This window comes from Topomyia yanbarensis, chromosome 3 (assembly GCF_030247195.1).
Source record: "Topomyia yanbarensis strain Yona2022 chromosome 3, ASM3024719v1, whole genome shotgun sequence".
In the NCBI taxonomy this organism is placed as follows: Eukaryota; Metazoa; Arthropoda; class Insecta; order Diptera; family Culicidae; genus Topomyia; species Topomyia yanbarensis.
The window spans coordinates 29,011,956-29,038,765 of NC_080672.1; the positions used below are offsets into that span (position 1 = coordinate 29,011,956).

The 26,810-nt window shown below is 37.2% G+C and overlaps 1 protein-coding gene across 2 annotated transcripts in view; it reads left to right on the plus strand.

Annotated features, from left to right (window-relative positions):
- Positions 1-217: 217 nt before the first annotated feature.
- Positions 218-26,810, plus strand: part of LOC131688775 (serine/arginine repetitive matrix protein 1) — a 107,097-nt gene continuing 80,504 nt past the window's right edge. For both annotated transcript variants that reach the window (XM_058973289.1, XM_058973287.1), the window contains exon 1: positions 218-1,138. The gene's annotated coding sequence lies outside the window, so the exon portion shown is untranslated. The remainder of the gene's footprint in view (positions 1,139-26,810) is intronic.

The following is a 26,810-nucleotide window of genomic DNA, read 5'->3' on the forward strand; positions in this document are numbered from 1 at the left end:
GCATTGTGATTTTATTGCGAATGTTTCATAGTTCCTGCTGATCCACTGTTACCCTCTCTCCCCTAAAGTGGATACTCGATCGTGGTTTTGGATGAATGGTCGGTAGCTCCTCGCTCAGTTCGCGAGCTCCAAGTATTGAACTGCTTTTTGGGGTGACTACTATAGGGGGACCCACACACAACAGGACAGGACAGTCAGTACCAAGCTACCCACCCGCGAGAGATGGGGAGAGCGAGATCGCCAAAGCGCGACTCCGGGCTTTGCTGCTGGTAAGCAGTACGTATGTAGGTACAAGTTCTCGCCGGATCCGCTGTGTTGTATTCTGTGTGATAGTGCTGGCAATCCAAAAGCACCCAGGCAGGTATTCAGATATGCGGCATCGGCAGCGCGCGCGGCTTTGATTTGTAAATTTTTCGCAGTCTCAGTTCGATCGCGGTGTCGCGTGCACTTGTTTTGCTGTACGAGTTCGAATAGGCAATTGCTTCGGGGTTTTGTCGAGTTTAGCTTAACGATATTTTTTTTCTTGCTGCATTCTAACCCCAGCTCGGTGGTGTTGTGTTCTTTTTTCCCAGCCGAAGCCGACACATTTGTGAACAATTATCGATTTTTCTTGGGGGTTTTGTGATTTATTTCTGTGGTTTTCAACGGTTTCGGTTAAATCGGTACGAAAACGTGCGGTTTTTTCGAGCCTTAAATTGATATCGAGTGGCGATTCCAACGATCTGGTACTCTTCAAGAAGGCAAACGCGACGAACCTGACGGAGGAAGGGGATTGGTGTGAATAAATTAGCGACCTTTTCTTCGGTGTGGAAATTATACAGCGATCGGATTGCCTTGAAGTTTAGTGCCATTCAAAGTGGTGTGAACAAACAAATGCGTTAGTGATTTCGTACAACAATACGAGTGATTTCGAGCAGCAAGTGACAAGTTGTTTTTTTGCAATTTGAAAATAATATTTCGAAGTTGTTGAGTAGTACACAATAGAGCGAGCAATTGTTTGTCGAGAAGGATTTTCGTTTGAAAAAAGAACATCAACTTCACCTTTTTCAACCGATTGAAGGAGGAATTGAGTTGAAACAGCTGATTGTACTGAGCTTTGGAGCGGTTTGAAGGATTCCGTTTGCAACGATTAGACGTGGTAAGTCTGCGTTAAGGCTCTAACGATAAGAGGGATATATTTAGAATTGACCATGGTATGTAATGTTGTGGTGCATTTTGGCACGAAGAATTTTTTTGGTTGACTTCTTGCTGTCCTGAATCCGAAGTATATAATCTAATTCTTATACGAAACATTTCGTTTTGGGCTCATGCGACTTAGTCAGTTTATTTGATATTAATTGAAATAAAATCCTTTTTTGATATGATTAGTTTATCGAACATCGTATTCAATAAATCGATGGTTGCAACCAGGTTCTCCTAATTTTGCGCGACAAAATTTGGAAAGAACTTGTCCTCAAACATGACCCGATAAGCTCACTTGTTATGTTAATGCTGGGTCAAGTATAATTGTTGAAGAAAACTGGTCCAGGATGGAATTTGCGTACAATGCGATCTACTCAGTCACTTTTATTATAATACTATGGAGTTTTTGTTATCTCTTCGGGCTATTCATCACACCGAATCCATAGTTTCGTTTGTTTACAAACCCATTCAACCAGAAATAAGCTTCGTCAGAAAAGAGGATTTTTGGCCGCAAGCTACAGAAATGTTGCCTGATTGAATGGTCATTTGAATTAGTTATGGAATATGCGGTTCGGCTTCGTCTCATCACAATTCGACATTAACTTAGTGACAGGTCGAAGCTAGGGTCGGATTGACGCTAGCTTCAAAAAAAAAATGGAGGCACTAATTATGTGTTTGAGTCTAACGTGATGTTCCGCAAGAAAAGGGAGTTTTTTCTAAGCCGATGAAAACTAGTGAAGTCGAAACATTTGGGCATAAACTAATTTCTCTCCACTAAGGAGAAATATAACATAGTGAATCTTGCATTGGCTTGCTAAGCGTAAATTAATGAATACAGAAGCTCTTTCATGTGGCTAACAGTCTTAATTAGAGTGATTCACAAGGTACATATTCAAATTTCCAGCTTAAAACTGATTACATACCACAACACATCGGAGCAATGCAGCAATCCTTGAAGAACAGCATATACAACAATGTTCCCATATTGCTTCCTTGTGTGACTTACTTACTGAGAATTAACGGGAAGGCAAAGCTGCCATTCTATCATACAAATAACATCTCAATCAGACATAAAACTTTTCTGCAGAGCTATTCAATGGCCTATTCAGTCGAATACCGCCTTCGAAATGGTATTCACCGCATTTTATTGATTCTGAAACATATTTCGTTTCATGAAATTAATATCTTTTTTTCCTCAGGAACACTTATTGCATTTTTAGAACAATGAGAGATTTTATAACTTTGTTATTGATTTTAAATTAAATCAGTGCTTTCAAAGATAACGATGGCAATAATGCCTGATTCTCAGCAGTGCATTTTTGAATATAAGTTGTCCTATTATTTCGAATCTTTTCGTTACAAGTTCACAAAATTCCTAAATGTTTCAGGGATTTAGTAGAAGTCAGCCTGTTGAAAAAATACTACAGATTATACAGATTATTGTATCATGTATGTTATTTTGTAGTAGAATACCTCTAAGGTTTCCGAACAGGGGTCTCGTTTCAAAAGATTCCGCTGGAATAGTTTCCTAGTTTTTGAATGCGGATAACTTTCTTTATGTTGAACGGATTAACTGTAATTTTCCCTAACTAATGGGAAAGATGAGCAGCATTTATATATGCAATTTTTCAAAATATTTGGCCACTAAAAATGAGTGAAATAATGGATCTTATGGGAAAATAGTTACTATCGGCGCCATGATTGGTCCGTTCTACACGGTCGTTCGGTTGTATGGGCATTGCAGTTGCTATCAGTTTGCAATTTATTCAATTTGTATTTTGTGGTCATGCCGTATGACGGTCGGCAGCAAAATCGATACTATTGAAATGCTGCGTCATTAATTTCAATATTGGGCAGCAACTGAATCAGCAGCGTTCAAACTGAGTGACAAAGTTATCAAATCATTCAATGATCTATACTTCACCCACCGGTCATCTTTTTTAGCAAAAAAAAATATGCTATCAATCAGTTTTGATAACATATCAATTTATAAATTTTGATTGCAAAAAAATATAACTATTGGTAATAATAATAGTAGTCTATTGAAAATCGGTAAAATTGAATTGTTCACGTAAAAATGAAAAATTCCCATCAACGACGTAACAATTTCAGGCAGAGCCGTCAATAGGAAGCACCTAAGTGGCTCAAACAAACACGAAAAGTTGTAAGTAATGCCGCCTGCCTGTTTGAATCAGTTTTTGCTCTTATTCCATACGAGTAACATCATGGCTATAGCTTCTGAACGTTACAATAAGCTGTAGACGCTATGACGCGTGGGATGCATCAATTCATGTTTTCGGCGGTTTGTAGGTACATAGGGAATGAGCCTATGGCACATACGTTTAATATTTCGTACATATGTGATACGTTTTTATCACTAAAGCATATGACAAGGTGCTCGTATAGTTACTTCTAAAGCACGGGCGGACTGAACTGGGTTTGCGCCTACAGAATGGCGGGGGCTGGAGATTTTACTGAGCGAGGGACAGAGTTATGTTAGAGCAGTTTTACTTTTGATTTGTCTTTTAAAAGTTGCAAGTTAATCTATAGCGATCCTTGGTAGTCATTCCAACAGTAATGCCATCTGACCAAGAGAAAGCACTCATTGGTTTTTATCACAGGTTTGCATTATTATTTTATATCGATCGAATTCCTTAGGACATGTTCAGCAGCGTAATGTTAGCGAATTTCAAAGAGCAATTGGAACGGAAACAATCACATTCCCTACATAACTTTTTGATTTATTATTTCGAACAGTTTTGTTTCGAACTGCATAACTGGTATACGCTATCGTCCTTTTTGTTGCTTAACCCATTCATGCCCATGTTGTTTGTGGACAACAACATTTTTTAACAGCTATAACTTTTGATTGAGACGAGATTTAAGGGTCATTAATGTGATTATTGTCTTTAATTTGAGTATTAACAGTTACAAGGATCAGCTCTAAAACTGAAGTTATTGCAATTAGTCTGATTGGATTCCGATGGAGCAGTGCTGCCAGGGACAGTTTACGTTGACGACGGAAAATGATTTTTTCATATATCTTCGTTATGGTTCAATATTATTGAAAACTGATAAAACTTATCAATTTAGACTGTCGTTGGCTACGTTTTCCACGTAATTGGACTATTGTAATTATTCTAGGAGAATTGTATTGAGCATTAGAAGGTAAAAATTGACCAGCTTCTAGCACTGCCATGGAAGCACCTATCTTTATGAAAATAGGCTTTTCGTGTTTCTTGACCCCACCGTTTTCAAGGAAAAATAGTTTTGAAACCCTACATGCAATAGAAAAAAGTTGGGCATGAAAGGGTTAATTTGAAATACGTTTGGAACTGTTTTGAATATATAAAGAATGTCAGCACATACAGTCAGGTGCGACAGATTGGGGCAAATAATTTAGAGTCAAGTAACGATATAAGGTTACGTGTTTCAATTCTAGATTCATAATTTCAACAGATCTATATGATAAAACTCAAAATATAAAAACTAGAACTTACTCTCCTAGTACCAGTTTGAGGGGGTGTTGTTTTAAATTTATAATTCATGTTTAAAATTCATGCCACGTCTTAAGCATTACTGCACTCAAAATTATGTTTCCCCAGTTTATCCAGTCTGAGAGTTTATATATGACTCTAAGTGTTTATATATGACGTTTTATTATATCTTAGTTTTAGAGTTTTTTAGTGTTTCTTGCATTACACGCGAGGAAGTTTTTTGTAATTTTTGCACATTACCAGAACTCTTGCAATTGGAGTTAGCGATTCTTACATTAATGCAAGTGATTTTTACCGTGTTTGTTTTAGATGTATATAAAATAAAACGCTAAAGAACATGCATTAAGTTCATTGGTCTAGTTTTAATACTGTAATTTATTAAATAATTTAATAAGCTTATTGTCCCCCGTCTTGTAAATAGAATTGTAGCCCTAGTTTAAAACACCTGTGAAAGTTTTCATAAATGTTTGTTCCCCCTTTTGTGTACCAAACTATATTGTTAGTTTTAAGGCAACTGTAAATATTTCCTTAAAAACTATTACTATTGAATTCCTTGTTTTAAAAATTTTCATAAAAAAATCTTTTGCCCCCTCTCTTGTATATAGAATATTTTTTCTAGTCTTAGTCTGTTAAATTTTTCTCTTTATAAAAAAATATTTCAACATTGTAACCTCCTAGTTTTAAGATATTCAAAATGTAAAAACAAACGAATTTGGCACCGCCAAGCTAACGCATTGGTGCCTACCAAATAAACGAAATGAATAAAAAAAATATTTAATTTGTTTAGCCATTAATCGATTGAGAAACACTTAATCTAAAGCTTGTTTACTTAAGTTCATTAGTACATTATTTAACATTTAATTGGAAAATGAATATTCATATTTCGAGGAAGAACTGAATATTTCCTTTGGTGTGGAAACCCTTTATCACAGTCCTCAATATAAGCCGTTTTCTCGTTTTGAATATATTTTCTAAACAGATTTTTACTAGATAAATCAGCTAAACAATGCCAATCAGCTAGTGAGGTAATTGATAAATTGAAATGAAAGTTTAGATTTAACACATGGGAGCAGGAGAGTAAGCTAGAACGTGAGTAGATAGTTGCGATAGATTAAAATTAAGTACGCTAGAACGCAAGTCACGAATTATTTTGCACGCTCTTGGAAAAAACTTCATGTTTATGACTCCGTGGATGTATCCTGTATACAACCCTTTAATTTTTTTAGCTTTATTCTGTATTCTCGGCATCTCTCAGGAAAAATTCATTTATTTTCCGAAACCCGGTAAACTAAAAAGTATCGGAAAAAGGCAGCCTTTCGCGAAGAAGTACAGATACTACGCGCCTGCAAACAAGGTCGAGATCGATGGCGTGGTTTCCTAGTTAGAATTGTCTGAATCTTCTGAAACACGGACTTGGCTGTTTCAAAGACCCAATCCAAGCAAATGCCTATCAAATAAAACAAATAAATAGACATGTGTACAAACAGCGCGAGGAAAAGCTGAAGTGATTTTTAGCATAAATGCTAAAGAGAGCTACCCCACCGACCACCACGAATATTTGCACTAACCAGTACGAATCTGCTGAGCTCCAGGAGATTCGTCCTGCTGTGCCTAGAAACAATCGAAAGGGGAGGATCATATCATATCCTCTTCTAAGTTCCGTTGTAAAGGCCAGAAAGTGTCCCTTCAACGTCCCCCAAAAAATGCAGATTAATGATTAATGGGAGGAATTCGCATATCCTCAAAAATTATTTTCGGCGGTATATAGGTAGCTACCTGCTAAACTTTTATTGGTTCACACTTTCCATTTGACTTTTTTCAAAAATAAGGGCTATTAGTCTTTTTCGACCAGCCAATATAGCACATAAAAGGTCAAATAGCAGAACCCATTTGGAGTGACAGATGAATGCAGGATTTTCTTTCGATGCCGAATGTATTCCTTTACTGACATCAAATGCCCTTATTTCAACAATCATCCAAAAATTTAGAGAAGATATTTGTATATTTCCTATTGCCGTATATTGAACTCCGATGTTTGTTGACATTTGTAAAGACCGAAATTAGTGATTTTATCACAATGTTTCAGTAGATAGTAACGATTGATCAATTCGAATTAACAATCTAGCGTGTATTCTACTTCACTGGCGTTATGTCTGATAATAATACCCATCGATATTCTTTCTTATGAGTAAAATAAAGAAAGTAATAGTGGTATATTTTTATTCGTGGATCCGATGTATGGCTTTGCACTAAAGTGTTTGATTTGCTCGATCACGTTCACTACAAGCAGCTTACATCATAAGCATAAGCATAAGAGATCGTTTACAAGCAAGCCCATAGTCCAGTGTGATGTCCTGCCAGGAGTTCTGATTAAATTGTTGAGAATTAATGACAATGAAACTTGGTTTGGCTTAGCAAGTTAGTGCAATATGCACTGTGCTATATTTCTTCTTAGGGGAGACAGATTTGGTAAGAATTATTTTTTCTACGCTAAGGGGAAATTGTTTAAATCACCCTTCGCACGTTCAGAGCACAAAAGCTATCACTGAATTAGTTGTGGAATTTGTGTTTTGAATTCATCTCATCAGAATCCGACACTAACTTAATGACAGGACTAAGCTAGCGCCGGTTTGACGAATATTGGATTGGCTTGCTAAGCCAAGCAATGTTTGGTTTCAGCACCTGATAATCTGATCCTTTCTGGCTTACGAGAACTTTCTAACAGAAAAACTCCTCACTGACTGTCATTTGATACGGTTAATATTTTACTGCAACAGAAACGAATGTATTTTATAAAATTAGGATGCTCAGAGACTGTAGTTCGAAATATGAATAAAATTGTGTTCTTAGATTGGTTGCTTAGAAATTACCACCACATTCCAGAACATCAATGATATAAGAAACCTGTTACTTGTATGTTTATATAAATATTACTATGCAAAAATTTCCAAACGGGAGACACGGGATAGCTGGATTACACCAAATTTTATGCATGAGAACACAATACTTAACATAAAAATTATAAAAGTTCGATTTTCTAGTGTTTTGGATTTTCCTTATCAGTAGCTAACACCAACTTAATCCTAATTAAATGAGTCCAAACCAGCACCAAATTAGCGCTAGATAGAATCCAAAAAGTCATGCATGAGCGCTGATGAAGAATGGTTCAAACTATTAAGCGCGCTGATTTTTTGCGCTCACTACCGACACATCACCTGATTCCAGCCAGTTGTTTGGGTGTTCACGCAAGACGTGTGACTTGTTGGGTTTTAGTGTCTAAATAGCGCCAATTGTGTGCTGGTTTGGACTTATCTAACTAGCATAAAATTGATATTAGTTGCTGACGAGGAGAATCCGAAACACTGAAAACCAAGCTTTTAAACATTTTAATTATCAACGCTATAAAAAATTAAAAAAAAAGATATCCAAAAATCGTAAAAATCTGATAATTTTTTTTGTCAAAACAGAAATCTATTTCTTAAGAAAATTAACCCTTGTGAAGGCAAGCTAAAATCCTAACATTAAAGGGCAAGCCGGGCCTCTCAGGCCCGTCTAAATTCAAGCTCCTTTTTGCCGTTCTCATATAGAAAGGCTATGCAATCGGTCGAAATTTCTACTTTTAACCGAGACCCGCAGGGCTAAATCTCTTATACCATTCGACTCAGTTCGTCGAGATCGTAAAATGTCTGTATGTGTGTGCGTGTGTGTATGTATGTATGTATGTGTCAAACAATCTCACCGATTTTTCTCAGAGATAGCTAGACCGATTCGAACAAACTTAGTCTTAAATGAAAACCACAACCTTCCCATAGGTCGCTATTGATTTTTTTTATTGATCCGACTTCTAGTTCCGGAGTTACGGGTTGAAGAGTACGATCACACAGCAAATTCCCATATAAACTGGTACCACCATGATGTTCAAATGATGCAATATATATTAAAATATGTGCAACATTACTTGGCTTTGCATGTCTAGATCATTAATGACCCACCGAAGGCACTTCGACGACATTGGCCAGCTATGGCGGTTCTTGATGCCCTGGGGGAACTTAATAAGCTCCTAAGATAATGTCATACCTATTTCTCAGCGAATTCTTTACCGATTTTTACAAACTTGGTTTCAAATGAAAGGTACAGCATTCCCATTGGATGCTGTTGAATTTCTAATTGATCCGGTTCCGGAATTACAGAATGATGAGTACGAACACGCAGCAAATCCCGATTTCAGCGTATAAGGCAATGGATTAAGAAGGTCAATTTTTTTCCAAAAGGTGAGTACTCGGAAGATCACGACGACTGTCGATTGGTTCTGAGCTCCATTTCGTTTGAACACGACCAATAAATATTTCTGGGTTGCTATTAATTTCTTCTGATGCATAACCGGAGTACATATTCATATTTTTCTGCATCAGATTCATCGTCGGAAGCAATATCATTCACATCTTCTTCCTCGCTTTGCAAATCAGTTTCGGAATCGTCTGCTGTTGAATTTGCTCGAATTTCTTCCATTATTTCAGATTCTTTGAGACGATTGAAAACATGGGCATATCGTCTTATAGCCATTTCAATTTTTTGTTGCTTTTAGATCCTACAATTTGAATAATTACGACAACTATAACACAAAGAATAGACAACAACAATAGACAATAACGACAGAGTTAGGTTATGTTGTATCCAAATAATTGTGAAGTAGACCACAGTGGGTGAAATAAAAGTATTTACCCAAAAAATATGACACACGTCATTATCGTATGCTATTTTTACATTTCTTATAAACGAAATGTATAAAATTCGCTCAAACTTTCAAGATTTTTTTCTTATAAAAAAAGGTAAAAAGATAAAATCAATCAAAACATGAAAAAAAATCCTGCTAATATGAAGATGAACTCATCAAAATGTTTTTGTCAGATAAATATTAATGTATAAAACACGTGGTATTCCAAGTAAATATTGCATGCACACCGGGCCTGCCAGGCCCGGCTTGGCTTTTTGTGCATGTAAAAAATTCAAACATAGCTGCGCATCGCTCCATAGATGAAAATTTCACAATTCTTTATTTTTGTTATAGATTTCAAAGCTACTTATCAAAATTTCCATGCCCAAGCTTATACTGCATACACATTTTTTTGTAACTAAAAAATTGTAACGTGCCGGGCCTCTGAGACCCGGTTGCCTTTTTGAGGGTTAAAAAAATAAGAAACGCATTCAAAAACTGTTTTTTTTTATTGAGTCGGTGCACTGAATCATATAATTAAACACAAACAATAACGACTAACTTCAAAACTAAAAATCCAATCTGCTCTAAATAATGTTACTGTAAATAATGAACGATTATACCAATATTGAATGCTTGTATATTGTGCAAAGGCACAGAACCATGACTCCTATTCCTGCTGCGAGAATAGTACATATAAAACCTAGCGAAACTCGAAAATAATACTTCTCAGAGCTACACCATGGCGATTGATTTTAAGTACTGCCATATGCATATCCATTCACTTGGACGATGATTGAAGGTGAAAATTAAGCTTAGGCTTTATTCAGTTTTACCATATAAGGAAGGCAGTACTCCTGATATCCTTTAGGTGTTTGGCCTAGGCCAAGGCGGATGGCTGTACCCATTAACTTTTATCTATCATTGCTCAAACCACACTACGTACGTATCAAGTGTCGATCGCCCCTTACCAGAATAGTAAATTTGCGTATCATGGAGAGTACCGTGCAGGTGTAGCTAAGAATCATCGAAAACAATAAAAAACAACAATTAATTTTCAACTTCGTCGGCAACACCACCAACGATTTCCCAACCGGTACCAATTTAGTAATGATTGTACCTAGTATCTCCAATCTTACCAACCAGCACCATCAACGAAGAACACCGATGAATACACAATCTGTTAATGCGACATTGACGTACAGATTAAGATGGAGAAGACATGCTAAAAAGGGGTGGGAGTAGCGTAGTCGGTTGGTCGATTGACTTGCACGCGGCTCACCTGAGTTCGATTCTCAATCTCGAAAATGGGTCATATTTTTCTATCCCGAAAAAGAGGCGAATTAGCCTAAGGTTTAAACACAGATAACACACGTTTAGGCTAGAACAAAATTTCTTCAAAAACCTGTGTAAACTTTGTGTTTCACTATTGCCATCTGCGCAAATGTTTGCTATACGTGTTTGACAGCTGCACTCTAACTGCATTGTATTGATCACTACAAACGATTGCCAAACGTGTTTCAGACGTCTGATTTATTCGGAATCTCAGTAGCGGGTATTTACACACGATTCAAATCGAGCCTAAATGTCTGTTATCTGTGGTTTAAAGCTCTGTAATCGAAACAAAAAAAAGGTTGAATCGTACGGCAACGATGATCATGATGTCGATTCTGCAGTTGTGCAATTTATTTACAGAACAACTATTTAAATGTTATAAGTACACAGAGTGGTCTGAGCATAAGGAATGTCATAAGCCAGTATAACGAAAGATGGAATAGCGCGAGCGATAGCTATATTTCAACATACTAACTCAGTCATTAATTCCCGAATAAAAAAAAATCTAAAAGTAGTCGTCAAATTTACGTAATGGAATCTATGGAAGTAAGCGATGGGAATCGCAAAAAAATCTTACATTTCCTTTGCGAAATATTGGTTTCGCCATCAGTTTCCAGCGAGTGGGATGATTGCAGGTTACTAATCCTATGGACAATGAGAAGCATTCCAGGCTGGGGATCGAACATAAGTCGACTGGTTTATGAATCACACTGTACAAGCACATCAGGGTGTAATATGGTGTTAATCAGAATACGATTGACGTTATTATAAGTGTAGTGCTTCAAGTTGTTTCGGCGAATGAGATATCCAGCGGTAATGAACACTCTCAAAGAAATCAGTACCATATTTCTTACATGATGAAACTGGATACAGGTGTTATCCGCTGAATAATGAGTCATCATGTATCACCTAAAACCAACAGATACTGTGCTGTGAGGTGTCTTCTTACGCAAAAAATAAATTCTACATTGTTTGGAGAGACAAGATTTTTAGATTGATCCGATAGTTCTTCCAAAAGGCACGAATCAAAAAACCGCGTTTTGTTCGATGTATATACATTTGCCTTGTTGATAAATTCACATAAAAAACTAATGATACGCACTTAGAAAAAATGACAATTACATTTGATGTAAACAACATTGCGACGTATTTTGCTGTCTAATAATGGAACATTACATGTTTTGACCCGCGAAATAAAATTTTGATGTAGAGCTCGGTTGAATGTAGATGTAGAATTGTGAACGACGCGCATTTTGACATGTTCTTGGATGTAAATTCAAGTGAATTGTGACGCTCCTTTTATGTGCATCTTATGAGATGTAAATATTTTTAAGTGTGTACGGTAAGCGATCTGTGGTTGGGACATGGAAAACCTGCCCAGTAAGTACGTTTGGACTAGATTAAGTACGCCGATACGGTCCAGTGTCAGAACTGTGTAGGCCACGATGGCAACGATCAAAAAATAAGTGCACCATTTTTCAATTAAAAGGCTGCAAAGGGTGCTAGGAATCAAATTGCATGACAAGAAATTGTTCGTCAAAATTCACACATTCAACCAATCGTTTTCAAACTTTCAGGGAATAAAATAAAACATATTATTAACCTTTGTTCCTTTAACCTTTCGTATTCAATTTCCAAGCCGTGTGCAAATGCGCGTACCTTCCTCTTAACACTGCTCATAAGGTCTTGCACAACGTTTGGGTCAACGGTATTTTATACGGTAATTTATTTTTCCTCGTTTCTGCTTCCGATTTCACTTCCTTGGGTTGCTTTCAGAGTACCTGCTTGATGAGAGCACGAGTATTTCTCAATTGGCCACAATTTCGGTGCGTTAGGGGGATTAAGATCGTTTGGCACGAATTCTTTAGCCTTGTACCACTTTAGAACATCTTTCAAGTAATGGAGCAAGGCTAAATCTGGCTAGAAAAATGTAGAACCACCAGGACATCTCAAACTGAAAGTAACCGCTTTTGAAGGCATTCTTTCAAGTACACCTGCCCATTTAAGGTTCTGCTTGTCACGAACGGGGTTCTCCGGTTTCCACACGAACAAATTGCTTGCCAAATTATGTATTTTTTTTAGAAAACTAGAACTTCTTCCGCTTACTTCTTCAGGGACGTCGAATTTATATGGTGAGCAGTGAACAAAAGGATCCCAGAAAGCTGTCTGATTTCAAGTAAGTCAAACAAATCTCCGAATCCATTTGCACATTTTTTGCATCTTGCATCAAAGTTTTGCTCACATGTCGTTTTTACGCCACGTCTCTCACTGAACTATTGGGATTCCACTTGAAAGCTTCGACTACCCGCTTGTCATCCTTCAACCTAAACGGAGATTCATTTTCGGTCACTTTTTTCCTAGCGAAGATCAAACCTTCGTTGTACCGTTTAAAAAGATGAAATTTAAACGACATGGAAATCAATACATACAACGATTGAATCAAAAATTTGATTGAAAATTACGTTAAAATCAATTGGAGCATCAAACAGCATACAATTTTACACTTTCATTCGTGTAATATTACGTGTCATTCATTTTACAGTAGTATTCGAGTAAAAATACATTGAAGTGCATTCAAAGTGCGTTTAAATAAACTGTTATTTTCAATCCACGTGTAAAATTATTAAAAAATTCGTTGAAAAAAGCACGACAAGTCGTGTGTATTTGTGGTGGAACTTAATTTTATATTTGTAATCATGCGCCAAATATGTGCATGAAAATAAACTTAAAATTACAAAATATTTTTTCTGTGTAGATTGAATCTTCTTGTTAATGGTATGGTGAGAGAGATCCTGATTTTATAGGTACGTAAATTTGTTTACGTCGCTTATGTTCTTCCAACCCCATTTTCGTAATGATTCCACAATTGTTAGTGAAACTTACACAATGTAAACAATACACATTGAACTAGTTTCCCCAATATTTCGATATAAAAAACCCAATGGAAAAAAAAGTTTGTCGTCTAGTAAAAGCGTGTTTTCCCATGGCGAACTAGATACCAAAAATGCCACAGCATCTCGGCCAAATATCAACTGGATGCAATCGCAGCTGTGCATTCCCATTTGTTGTTTTGTTCGATTACATAAGCCATTAACGCATGGCGGTTCGTGCTCAAAAGCAGCTCCTTTCACCCGAAAAAAAGAAACAACTTTTGCACAAACCATCGCGGTCAGCAAAAAAAACAAACCTGCCCGAGCACCTACACAGAATCCATGTCAAGCCGCCAAAGTTCGAGTTGATCTCGCAATGCGCGATGGTCATGAAGCGATCAGCCAAAGTGCCGATGATTGTTACCTCTTCGCATAACCTCTCTATTTTTGTGAGAGTGTGTGTGCCCATCAATCTAATGCTACCCGTCAACAATTGATCGCACTTGTCAGCATGTTGGTCACGATCTTGCGCGTCATCCACCCGCGACTGCCTCCGGATTATGCAAAAAAAACCGATCCCCTTCCCATCGGTCTTTCGATCAGTATTCGACAGCGCGCAGGAGCAAATCGTGATTACGTTTCGAATGTCGTTTGCCATTCTTCAACCAGTTGATTTGTTGCCCAACAAATCCAACCCGACCCCCAATTCCTTGCTTTGGACGACAAATCGAAACCCGAACACAGGGCAATGACTCGCTGAAATTCGATCCGGAGCGGGACTGGGATTAATAATCCCAAAAAAATAAAGAATCAAGCGGATTCTCCAGAGAACCTATCCCTGCTGCTCTCGGGTCGGGCCGGGGCCGTCAGTGGCGTGCCGTGAATGATGATACTTATAAACAGGATAAATGGCACCGCGCCAGACGCAAAGTGCGAACCCACGCAGAGTGACCCGATGATCGAGGCTGCTGCTGCTGCTAACTTGGCTAGAGAAAGAGGAAGAGGACCGGCAATGTTTCGAAAATTAAGAAACTTTTAAGATCGTGAAGATACCTGAATCGAGAATAAATGGCTATCATTCGCGGAAATCATCGAGCTTCGGGGGAATTGACACTCTTGTTAATCGGTTGCAGCTGCTTGGCAGGAGGGACTTGGACAAAGTTCGGCGAATAAGCCGAATTCAGGAGTGACTGGAGTGTCAAAATATTTAACATGAGCTTTTTCAAATAAAATCACCCAGAATCAATTGCCGACGTTTGAAACGAGAAGCGAAAACTGATTAGCGAAGGCTCAATGCAAGGGACAGGCGGGTTGGGGATTATTTTTTTTCACTGGACAGACAGATATGTGTATTGCACACCATTCGAGGCATGTGGTGATTCCCAGAAGTTAATATAAAGGTAATTGTTTGATTTTTAATTTGGGTAAAGCTACCAGAACTCATAATATCCTTTCGGGGAATTATTTTGATGGTCATTAGCTTAAAAGAAATAATATGACAATCAGCTTACTGGATGTATGACGACAACAGCCGAAAAATCCCATCAACTTGGGAGAAGTAGTTATTGAATTTGCGTTTCGACTCCGTCGCATCAGAATCCGACACTAACTTACAGGACTAAGCCAACGTCGGATTAACGCTAGCTCCTAAAAACGAAAACACTATTTGTGTTTCTGAGCAAACCCCTAGATCTGTGTGATGTCCTGTGACAAAGGAAGTTCTGATTAAGCGGACGAAGTCGAAATTTGGTTTGGGTTAGCAATACACTATACACTATTCTTTTGTTACGATACATCAGGCAGGAGTAGAGGTTTGCTGAGAAACACTATTTATTGTTTTCGTTCTTCGGAACTATCGTCAATCCGGCGCTAGATTCGTCCTGTCACTAAGTTAGTGTCGGATTCTGATGATACGAAGTCGAAACGCAAAGTCTCCCAAGTTTCGGCTGTTATCGTCATACATTTTAGTACCAACCCAATGTTTCTTTATAATCCTCACTTACCTATTTATAATATTCAAATAGTTCTACGCTAGCGTCCTCTGCCTACCTCAACTCCACGCTCTTCTTCCAAAAGTGTTCTCAGCACAAGTTCACAACGACAAAATAATCAAACATTTGCACCCATCACAACTTCTAGAAGCAATCATCCAACCAGCTACTTTGAAGTGTGCGCGAGAACGACAGATTCTAATCCATTTAATTATACACAATTCATCTCATCAGAGAGCCCAAACCGTGAAGTCATCGTAGCAAAGAACACAAACACGTACGATCACACGGAGCGACGACGATGATGACGACGACGACGTGGGCGGACGAAATGCCGCCTTCGCTCGATCGCCGCGGCGGTGATGTGATGGCGAATCGCTCGCAACTCTCCCAAATCTGCAACGACCTCTACACGCCTTCTGAAACTTCACGTCGAGGGCGCTGTCAATTTCGACCCGGTCACTTCTCCTCTTCCTACACCGCCTACTACATACGTACGTGTTTGGCTTTCAATGCTCCCAAGTCTGCTGCCGTTTGATTAATCCCGATACCGCGCACCAAACAACGTCAAAGTTGTTTGCGAGGGCGAGGGGAGAGATACGAGATAACAATAAGCCGGTAATTGGTTTTGGCACGGTTGTGACCTTGACAAAAAATGCTCATCCAGCAAACAATTAGGTAATCTCTGTGGGTGCACGCGGGTGGGTCATGTTCTTTGTTCTCGTGCCAAATGCGATCAGTGGGGAGCCATTGGGGCTCAGCAGCGGTGGGCATTCGTGCGTGAAATTGGATAACAAAGTGACCGAGTACATATATGCGTGGCGTTTGCGAAGAGGTTCTAAGTTGGGAGTGCTTGCTACAGTCTAGTTGAATTAAGATGCCGTTACGCGAAACACACTTGTTTGGTTTCTTGAGAATCGGTTCGTTAGGCCCTTTTGTGTATTGGCAAATTATTAAATACTACGTTATTTTTTGCCTTTCCTAATAGAAAGGTATTGCAATTGCTCTGAAAACCGACTTTTTAACGGAGGCCCGAGTGACATAAACCATTCGATTCAGTTCGTCGAGTTCGGCGAATGTCTGTGTTTGTGTATGTATGTGTGTGTATGTGCGTCTGTGTGTGTAGGCGAACACAATATCACTCACTTTTCTCAAAGATGGCTTAACCGATTTTCACAAACTTAGTCCCAAATGAAAGGTGCAACGTTCCAATATGCTGCTATTGAATTTCTGATGGATCCGACTTCCGGTTCCGGAATGACAGGGTGATGAGTACGATCACGTAGAAAATGTCAATTTTAATAAATTCTGCAATGAATGTATAATGGTGAAAATTTTTCCAAAATGTGACTACAACTGCTTCGATTTGTAGTACTAGGTCACTAACAGCCATTCAAAGTCGTTTTGGTCACATTGGCCACCATCCTCGGTTCCGGAAGCCCCGGCGGAAGTATCCAAATTCAGAATAACAGTCACATCGGTTTCTCGGAGATGGCTAGACCGAATCAGCAAACCTTAGTCTCAAATGAAAGATGTTACGTCCCCGTAAATGGCAATTAAATTTTATCCCGAACCGACTTCTAATTCCGGAGTTATCCCGATCAGAATGCAATAACAAAATTATAACAGAATGCAATTTTCATAATAGGCTGTGTTATAAGTCTGGTCTCGTTAGTAGTTAAAATAACAGCAAATTATAACAAGTAACAGCTCGAGATATAGTCTTGCAATATTTTTGTTATGTGTTTCTGATCGGGATGGGTTGGGGCGTGCGATCACATAGCAAATTGTGATTCAAACCGATACTCCGATGAAAGCAAAAAAGGTAAAAATTTCGCTAAAATGTCTCTCAAACAACTTAAATTTGCAGTTCTAGGTCACCGACGGCCAAACAAACTTTCGTTGACCTCAATGACCACCATAGATGGTGCTGGAAGTGTCCGGGAAAAGCGGCCATCTTTCCAAACTAGCAAACTCATATCAGTTTCTCGGAAATGGTTGGGCCGATTTCCACAAACTTAGTCCCAAATGATAGCTATATTATCCCCACAGATGTCTATAAAATTTCGCGCGGATCGCTTATATGGTTCCGGAAATATAGTATTTTTGATGCCAAACATCTTTAAAATGCATGAAACGTCGAGATTTTATGTTATCACGAAAACATTTTTTTTCTCTAAAAATCGACTTTTTGGGACTTTTTTTTTTGCAAAATTTTAGAACTCTAATAATGATTTCTTTTCTTGTTTATTTGTCATGTCATGTATAATAATAGAATATAATATATGCGTTTGAAAGCTTTTAATGAATATAAATAACGCAAACATTCTCGTGTTCATGATTGAGAAAGGCACAATTGCACCGCTAGGTGGATTAAAACAGGTTTTTTTTAAGTTGGGGCGCCTCTATGAAATGTAATCTTCAAGACCGTTTTGGTTTACTCCTTGTAGACGACGAATTACGCTTACGCTCGAAAATTTTGATAAATTATTATTATAAATTAATAAACATTTTGCAGAATAGCGCACATGTCTAAGTCATTTTACTTCTTCAACAAAAAATTATTAAACATCAGTACCGTCTTGACGCATGGGCACGCTGGGTCCAGGTCAGCGGCGATATAGGCGTATACAATCATGCTGACTATTTGCACTACTGGCGCCACAAAAATTTCAAAAGAGAAGAGCGGTCCAATCTTTATTTGTTTCAAAAAATATTTCGATGAGCATTCTTGGATTAATATACCGATCACAAGTAGAATATTCTTGAGCTGCTAATTTCAGTTTCAGAATCGTTATTATATCCTGCAAAACACGAGGCTTGAAAAAGAATTATTCTGATTCTAAATCACCTCAAAGGGCTAAACAAACAAAATATGGCTTTTCTGAAGCCACATTATATCCAGTTTCATCACATCATAAACGTGGTACTGCTCACGTTCATTATGTCAAGAATAACACTTTTGTAAGCCCCGTAGTTTAAAAATAGAGATCATTTAAAATTGATGGATTCCTTTAATGATATCTTAGTGTTTGAATCGTAAACAATGCATAATTTTAACAGTTAAGTCTTATTAGCATATGACACATTCTTTCGTGACGTTTACAACGATTTGACGAATCTTCATTCGATAAATATCTTATAGCTTTATTAAATGAACATTAAAACTTATTACAGATTCGGAAAGTAGACAAAATTTTACGAAAAATTCAATCAACAGAAACTGAATATACTAGAATTTGATGATTTGACTTTTATTGAAATACGTTGAAACTTCTAATATGTGACGTGTTGTAACGTAACGTTACATTATCCGTCATAAAACAATCCTGTTCCAGTATATTCCGTTAATGTTGATTGAATCTTTCGTGAAATTTTGTCTACTTTCCGAATCTGTAATAAGTTTTGATACAGGCGTTCATTTAAGATAGTTATAATACATTTGTCGAATGAAGATTCGTCAAATCGTTGTAAACGTCACGAAAGAATGTGTCATATTGCTACTTGTTTTTTTCGTAGATTGTTGTAGTGTTATATCAGCTCTATCATAATCCTAATGCATGGTCAAACGAAACAGACAAACGAATCCGAAACTATTGTACTACGCAGAAACCCTGGCCAAAAATTAATTCGTTATCCAAAGTAGGAAAAGGATTCAGGTTGTGATATCACGAGCAACACTGGTTGTTGACTAGCAGTTTCAGCAACATGATTCGTTACATAGTGGTATATGGCAACGATTATTGAGCTGGGTTAGCAACCAAAAAAGCGCACGTGTAAAAGCTTATGCTTATGCAATCAATCGCTGTCTTTGCTTGTTACAAGTGGGATGGAATATTGTAAAACATTGTTGAATGGTACTCATAAACTTTTACACAGTAGTATCTGTAACTGCTCTTCCAGCTATTTTCTGCTGTAATAATTTTCTTCTCATTCTTATCTCATCCGATTTTTAGCTGCTTCGTAATTGCCCAGTATCTTTCAATTTACTGAAGTTCCGGGCAGTTTGGCGCACTGAAAACACAATTCTAGAACTGAATTTGCATAACACAAAGATGTGAAATCATACCCAATACCGAAGAACAACAGTCTTGTCTATAAGAGGTGGTCAATGTTTGTGAAGGCACTCTTTGTTGTAAGTCCCTTGCTTTGGTTCGTAATCCCGGTTGTGACATAAATCAGACCTCGTTTGCCGCAACTGCAGATTGCTTGCCAGACCAAAAAAATCCTGATCAATTTCGAATTGTTGTTTCTTTGTACTTTTCAACGATACTAAATCTATCTCTGGAGATTAATATCATGCACTCTCGAAACTGCCCCGAGTCGTTTCCAATTCAGGTGATGTGCGAGTTGAATTTTATAAAGATTGCAAAATTGCTGGTTATGTTAATTTATAGAAAGAAAACTTACCAAATTTCTCAAACTTTACAAAGATATTTCACTAAATTTACAGAATATGAACATTACACATTAAACTGTTTATACTTCATTATACATTATACTTCAGCAGTAGATTTCTAAACTGGTAATGTTTGCTAGTCTGTCAATGAAGATTGGCATCTATTGACATATATTAGAATTTATAATAAATGTTGCTATATTTACGCAGGTGTACATACAGCCGAGTGCATTGTTTGCGAAAATAACCATGAAGGCCGAAGAATTCTGTTCAATAGTGCCCAGGGGCCCCGTGCTGTCTTAAGAAGGCACTGTCAAACATAAGGTACTTTTTGTACAATTACCGTAAACCGGGGTGACTTTGATCACTCGAAACTTTTTTTCTAGATTAGCTTATTAAACCAGAATAGTCTACTTAATCATTTTAATTTGAAATGATTTTTACTCCAAACTTATAAAATACTGATTTGTTATACTTTTTGAGTATATTGTTCGGTTTTTGGGTACAAAAACTACAAAAAACCCAAATTTGACTTTACCTCATTTTTACGAAGCTTCGTAAAGTGTCTATTTTTTATAAAACAAATAAATCTCATATTTAAGCAAAAGTAATAAATTACAAGCGACTTTTTATTTTCATTTAGATTGGGATGTGCCAAATTTAGTTTTAAGAGTTTGTTTATTTTAAAGACATTTTTTTGTGAAACTAGTTGACATTTATTTGAAATTATTTTAAGCTACAATTCGTACCATTTTTTTATTGTTCAATATTCCAACGTGTTAAAATGGATGAAAGTTTTTGTACGTCGATAAAGCACTGAAATAAAACAATTTTAGCAGTTTTAAAGGTTTTCAGAATCTTTTATTCTAGTTGGACACAAATTATACGAATTTTGGTTACTGGAATTTTACAGTACATTGAAATACTTTGTATAATACCAATTAACATCTATTTAACAATGAGTATCTATTCAGAATTAGTTTAAATAAACATTTGAATGAAAAACTTTGACATCAATAACTTAATGTGGGTTTGACATCAATAACTTAATGTAACACGAAAACGGACTTCAACTTGAAATCATTTTTGAAAGAATAGCTGTAAGCGGACAATTTAAAGTAAAACCATCCAATCTTGTTCTCCATACATCAGTACATGGTTTAAAAATATTAAACTTGAAAAAAAATGTGCTGCGTCTAAAAATATGTAATAATTACTTCGAAAAGTGATCAATGTCACCCCGGTTTACGGTAGTTCAATAGAGGCCAAATCATCGAATATATTCACAGTGTCGTCGGAGGAATTGTTCGAATGCATATTGTCTTTAATCCGCTATAAATTAAAATTAGGCATGGCTTACTAGGATCGAACTGAAAAAATAACTTTTCATACTGACAAGGTAGAAAGTTCATTATCATTAATAAAGTTTTAAAAATGCTCGTAATAAAGATAGTACTTGAAAAATTTGAGCTTGTAGGACTAAAGGTTATCGATTGCTTTTTCTACGGAAACCCCCTTAAATTTAGTTTTTTTTTATTTTACTTTTTCCATTGTGACTTTGTGCAAACGATATTCCAGACAAATATGGAGACATTAAAACCACATAATATTGTTGAAGAATGTATGTAAAAATACTCATTCATTTCAAAGTAATTGAAGATTTTCACATTTTTTACGCCAACTTCAACTACGTAACAAAATAAATAAATATAGAGGAAAAATTTAATAAATGCTATTACTTTTGAAGTAGCACTCATAAAATACAACTCATACCTCTTTTTAAAGGAATTAACCTTAGGATTTGAATGAAGATACCCTTATTTCTCGAAAAATACGGAAAAGTAACGTACCGGGTCATTTTGTTCACCATAGCCCTTATTTTTAATAATGTTTCTGATCTGTATTGCAAATCATACATATTTTGCAGTTTCACTACAATGAAATTTTTTTTCGGAAATCGATCCAAATCTTTGCAAATTATGTTCGAGAAATTGGGGTTATATGGCCATTTGTCATTCATATTAAATTTGATCATTTTCTTGTGCATATATCTCCATTATTATTTAATCAATTTTCGTAAAATGTGCTTTGTTAAATGTAGAAAATTCTAAAAAATAAAATAAAAATAAATTTGTTGCCAGTAAAATTCAGATACATCAGATGTTTTGACTTTTAGTCGACAAACGACATTTTTTCACTAAATGCGCTAATACCCAAACTTCTCGTATTTTTACTACTAGAAGAAGTAAATTAAATAGTAATTTATTTTTGAATGTAGTTGATATGCGCAATTCAATGAAAAAATATGGAATCGAGACAAAATGTCAAAAAATACAATATTCCTGAATTCTACCGGTAAGGAATCTATTTCTATTTCGCTCCTGAAAATTTTAAATATTCAGCAAGGTACATTTTATGAAAATTGATTGAAGCAAAACAGAGATATATGTCCTAGAAAATGAAAAACCTTAATATGAATGATAAAAGGCCCTATAAACACAACTTCTCGTATTCGGACAAAGGGCGCAAAAGTCTCGTTTGATTCCTGGATCTTTTTACATTAGAAAAACTGCAAAATATGTATGATATGCAGCATAGAGCAGTAAAGTTATTAAAAATTGGGGAATTTAGGGACAAAATGACTAAAAACCCAAATTTTACTTATTTTTTGATTTGATAGTTTGATAGTTATTCAAGGGACGCCATTCTCCCGATTTTTATCCAAAACTGCAGCAAGCTGGATCGAAACGATACCAACAAGACTTTGTCTTTCCGAAGTGGCAGTCCTGCTCATGTGTATTATACAATTTTTGTTGAATTCACGTGTCTGGGTAATATTGTTAATTTGTTAATCCTGAAGTTTTTCTTTAAGGACATTTTAATGAACTTTACTTTCCGGTTACGGTTTTCTAACATACATCATATTCACCGCAGCATATCCGTTGACAAAGCTGCTAGCGATGGCAAATTTCGCAACATTCAAAAATTTCATTTCACATGCGCAAGACCTTAGCATACTGTGGGCTGGGTTACTCCTCCAGAAGGCAGCCTTAAGAGAGCGCTGAAATCTTGGTTTGCTTTAGAAATTAAGCGAAGATAAGTTATAAAATAAGTCAGGATAAGTGTACCATTGTCAAGTACATACTACATTATTGTTTGAAAGTCGAACTGAAAAAGAGAACCGGGGTTAACTCCAAAGGGGCGCAAAACTGAGACTCCGCCAAGGGTGCCAGAAGGCCGCGCTACAGCTCTGCCTACACGGAATAATTATTTAATGATTCCTATCACGATAATAATTGATGTAGTGTATTGATTTTCCAAAAAAAAGTGCTTCGTCTTGATTTATCATTGTTTGTGTCTTGTTCTTGCGTTAATTCTTTTTTTTTAAGTTCTCTTCACACGACGACGCATATTCTGCCCAATGGTTTTTATCAGTCTGGCACATTTTGATTTATTTCTCACTTTTATTCGGACATCCGAGCGAGCTGGTCTCGGTTGATGAATTTTTGTGTTTTTTTCGGCTAACCATCATCATCGGGGAAGAAGGACCCATCTCCTTTGAATATATCCGCGCGCGAAGATTGATCGAGTGGATTGTTCTTGGTCGCGCTCTCTCCCCTGTATCTCAAGTATGAATGTGCGTATGTTGGCGCAAGCAGTCAGGTAGCCCTTCAGCAAATGTTTTGTTTCCCGCGTCGATTTTAGCATTTTTTTTCTTGTTTTCTGTTGTTGTCTGGCTGTTGATAGATGCCAAAAGTCACAGGAAGAGTTGAAAAAGAAAAAAAAAAACGACGACATGAAATCAACCGAAAATCAGCTAAAGGTATAATGAGATAATAAATGTACTTTTTATGCCATTTTGGGTTCCCCGCATCCGAACGGAGACAATAATGGTCCGGTTTGGATCCGCCTGCCAGCCAGCCAAACAGCCAGCGCGCGAGTGTGGAAATTAATTTGTGATCAACGGCCGATGATGGGATGGGTGTCGGAATGAATTTAACATTTTTTAGCCACCACAGGCTAGGGTCGTTACCTTCGTTGATTTCGGCTACCAAGGAAGGAACCACTTGGTATGAGGGCGTGTGAAAGGAGATTTTTTTAAACGAAACTGGTTGGAAAACTGTGCCTTGTGTTTATGTAAAATTGCGATGAAGATTTTGTTGTTGATGATGTGAGTGACCTCAGTTAGTGAGTTAGTGAGCTCCGTTCATGAATATTGATTATAGACTTAAATGCTGATCGTGTCAAGCCTTCGGATTGATTACCGGTGATTGAAGAGCGGCTTTGTCAAGCACAATATGTTATTGTCGCAGATTTGGGGAGGTGCAAATTTTGGGCTTTTTGGCGATGCCATTGATGAGTTATAGCTATTATTTTCAGCTAATGGTATATTTAGTTTAAATATGAGGAAGTAAAGTATTATAGATGGAGATGTAGAGAAAGTTTGAGTTCGTTTTTGTGATGAATTCTAAAGTTGACTGGCAGCCCGAAACAAAGCTATCGTTCCATCAACCTTCTCTCAGGGTTATACAAACTTTCCGAAAAAGCTGCACACTTAGAAAAAAGGAAAATTACATTTGACGTAAACAACACTGCGACGTATTTTGCTGTCTAATAAAGGAATAATGGAGATGGAGAATTGTGAACATAACGTACGTTCTTGAATGTAAATTCAAGTGAATTGTGACGCTTCTTTTATGTGCATCTTGCGAGATGTAAATATTTTTAAGCGTGTATCTACCATCCTCTTCTCACATTTTCCGAGAAAAATTGCATCTTACTTTACGAATAGTTTGGCTTTCGATGCGGTCGATCCACCATTCGCGAACTTACTCGGCTTTCGATAACGTCTGGTACGATGGCCTAGTGTACAAGCTTCAAGTATAAAATCTTCCCATCTTCCTGGTAAAAACATTAAGAACTATGACATTTCACGTCTCGCTTAATGGAACCGTTTCCACTGCGACAGATATTTTTGCTCGTGTTCTGCAGTTAAACATAGTAGGTTCACTTCTGTTCAACCTGTTCACCTCGGATATTGCACCACCCCCCGAAAATAGAACTTTGTCACTGTTCGCTGAAGATACCGCAATCGTCCACAGGTAAGTTCACTAGATCGCTAGCGTCCAAGCTTCAACGAATCGCGAATGTCCTAAGAGATTACTTCAATAGTTGGAAGATTTTTATCAACACAGCGAAGACCCAGGTCAACCTCATTCCCCACTCAAAATCTCCCTTTTCCGATTGAGGATTGTAAAATAAAATTGAACAGTACAGCAGCGGTGTAATTGCCCAATGTACCTGATGACCTTGACTTGACACTAGGCAGCAAGATGATCTTCCGGCAACACGTTGACAAAACGGTTACCAAATGGAACAACTCTATCCCCTGATCAACCGTAAGTCGACCTTACCTTGTCCCAGAAGAACAAGCTTACTGTCTACAATCGATTCATCATCCCTGTCATCGAGTATGGCATGTCGATCTGGGAGGTTTGCGCAAAAACACACCGCTTGAAGTTTCAACGAGTTCAGAACAAACTTTTTCTTGTTAGGGGAAACTTTGCAACTGCGACCACTATACAGGTTATCTTTTGTGGCTGCAAGAACAAGCTACTTTGTTGGTGCTCATCACCCCTCCGAGATTTGGTAAATTTTGAGCTAGGCTGCAAACAAATGGCGGCGAGAAGTCGATATTGACATTATCCACGGCGCCGCGTTTAATCGAAATTTCCGCAGGTAAAAATGCAAACAAAAGAAATGTATAATATATCATTTAATTGCGAAAACAGTTGTGTAGTTGAAAGTACGGAAATAATTGAATCAATGATACATATATTGGCTAGTCCTAGGTCGGTAAATATCAAATTCTCGTTTTCTTACGGATCCAAAGATGGAGTGGGGTAAATTTGTACCTCAGTGCAACGTTCTAGGGTTAATCTGTACTGCGCCATTTCGACATCATGGTGGTACTAGTTTATATGGGAATTTGCTGTGTGTAGGGTTCGACCCTTTTTGACGAGAAACGCTACTACGGTACTGAAGCACTCAGTACCGGTAGTACCGGTAAAGTACCGATACTCGAATTTTTTTTTTCAAAAAATTCGAGAAGCGCGTTTAATAGAAAAATTGAATGCTCAAACTGATGGTCCTATTTTCAGATGATGGTTTTCTTCTGATCAAAAAAGCATGTTTATTTTTTGTAATTGCGTCGCAATGATATCTCTCATTTCAGCAGAAGATATTATTCGTATGTGGCACCATCTTTTATTTCGAGATCTAGGCCCCTTTGAAATCAATAACTGCTAAGCGGTGCCATTTTCGACTTCAAAAGTTGACAAATGCATTAAATCCTATTATCAACAGCGGGTTGCTCACATCCTTTCGGTATTATCGCTTTTCTGTAAATTGGTTTAAACCTTAATGCGCTTTGATTCTCTTATGCATACCAAGGTTCACTACTTTCTTGTAATCTGCGGAATTTTGCTGACTCCTGTCCTTTCTGATCACTAAAAAAATATAAATCACTACATTCGAAGCAGTTCACCAACTTTAAAATTTTTAGTTGCTAAATCGGTGCTCGTTCTTTTATAGATAAATATTTAAGAGCTAATACAGATGTCACTTAGACCAGACTTATTACGCGTCACACAGTGAATAGTGGGAATCAATCAGAATGTCGCTAATAAAAAAAGCAATACTAATTTTTACGCCACTTATGCTACAAGTGGATGCTTTAAAATTGAATACAAGATCGTTGAAATTTTACTTCGATCAAATAGCGCAGGAATTAAAATAAACCGTTCAGTGCAACGGGAACTA